Consider the following 1,823-nt stretch of genomic DNA (forward strand, 5'->3'; position numbering starts at 1 on the left):
TCGCTGCCGCTTGGTCGATCATGCCTAGATGCCGCCTTCCCACTACACGCCACATACCTTCGCTGTAGAATGACAGTTCCGTCGTCCTCGCCCGAGAGACTGCTTTGAATGTGAGCTGGTTGTGGTTGCAGTGTTGTCACATCTTTTTGAAATGGTGAAATGACACTACTATTGGGCTGTCGTCTTTTGTCACGTTTGTCTGGGCAAACAATGTGACATATGCGAAACTCGTGATCGCCGTGCTGAGCAGTGGCAACCTGTGATCTCGTACACGCAGATAGATACACTATGGTCCCTATTTTGAGCTATACGAGCGTGTCACGAAGTTTACTCTGTATGCGGTAGTCGTCATCATCGTTGGCGGGATCTCGGCCGCTAACTCCTCCCGCAACTAACTTGTCCTTCATTAAATCACGGAAAAAATTCGCAAGAGATTCCCTTATTTCACGAGCATTATGGAACCCACAAACATAACAAGTCCACATCAATAATATCTATAGAAACAAATGACAAATAAACTACCACAATCATAAACAATCATAATCCGAACAGTCAAAACAGTCCATAATGCCGCCGGAGAAACAAGTGCAAACAACTAACGACCCTTACCATTCCGACCTCTCTTACGTTGTGCATGTACGTGATCTGTAGGGTAGCTATGACGTTCCGGTGGCCCCACGTTTCTGGCTGGACGGCGTAACTGAGCCAGAGGTGTATGCAAGCTGGGATCATCGTCCTGGGCAGGCGTAGCAAACAACCGTATAAACTTGTCCAAGGAGGCCGTGGCGTTGTCTTCAGACCACCCTACAGATCACAAAAAAAAAATTTAAGTAACATTCAAAAGGTGAATGCAATTCCGTACAAATTATTGTACGTACCCTGTGTTGGAGGAGGTGGTGGTGGTTGATAGGAAGAAACTCCTTCATATCCTCCTGGTGACGGCATAGGGTGATACGAAGACGGCCCCGCTCCGGTGAACTGTTGTGATCCTGAGTATAAATAATAACGTATGAGCCTTCGACCATAAAACATAAGCAAATAAAATTATGCACCACATATTTACCTAAAGTCCCTCCAGCATGTGGCATAGAGGTAAACGGGGTTCCATGAAATGGAGCCCCTTGCGAGGCACCTGGCCCTCCATAGGGCTGAGAACCGGGGTACCCGTACCCTGTGTGGAGTCGTATTTAAATAATGCATATAAACATACAGATCGGTAAATATCACACCATACCTTCTGCCTGTCGGTGGTATAAGGGAGGCTGCTGCCATGCGGGACCACAAGGAACCAACGACGATGCTTGCGCCGATCCGTAGGAATCCTCGTACTCCGTCCGCGTACCAAAGGCCTGAAGCATACCTCGAGCTCTATCACGTTGAGTGGTCCAGGCCTCGAGTTGTGCCTGCACGCTCATTGTAGACCCGCCATGAATCCTCATTATATTCAGTGAGCAATCTAATTCAAGCAGCCTGCATGCCTCGAACTGCAACCAAAAAAACTTAGTATACAAATATTAAAAGATCGAAAATGCCGTCAACATTTACTCACCGCCCCAGTTAATAACTCATCCTTGTGTTGTGCATAGCGATCCTGCGAAGTCGCAACATGCGGCTGTGGATGCATGTCAACATACGTCAAACGACAACGAGTCTTCGGTTCGTACCAGGTCAGGTACGCCCGAAACGAAGGCTCAGTGTGTGGACCGATATCCTCAGCCAACTGCTCGTCTGCATCATCCCACGCAGCCACCCATGGTTGTAATCGAGTGACCCACATTGTCGAGAAAGGAAGCCCAGCCCTTGATAAACTACACGTTAAATAG

At 47.9% G+C, this 1,823-nt stretch overlaps 1 long non-coding RNA gene across 1 annotated transcript; it reads right to left on the reverse strand.

Moving 5' to 3' along the window:
* Nucleotides 1-480: 480 nt before the first annotated feature.
* Nucleotides 481-1,300, reverse strand: LOC120648731. The gene is made up of 4 exons (XR_005665064.1): nucleotides 1,235-1,300; nucleotides 1,064-1,171; nucleotides 879-989; nucleotides 481-804 (listed from the first exon to the last, which is right to left on the reverse strand). It is a non-coding gene; the product is annotated as an uncharacterized LOC120648731 (long non-coding RNA).
* Between the last annotated feature and the right edge of the window lie 523 nt (nucleotides 1,301-1,823).

This window comes from Panicum virgatum, chromosome 9K (assembly GCF_016808335.1).
Source record: "Panicum virgatum strain AP13 chromosome 9K, P.virgatum_v5, whole genome shotgun sequence".
Lineage (NCBI taxonomy): Eukaryota > Viridiplantae > Streptophyta > Magnoliopsida > Poales > Poaceae > Panicum > Panicum virgatum.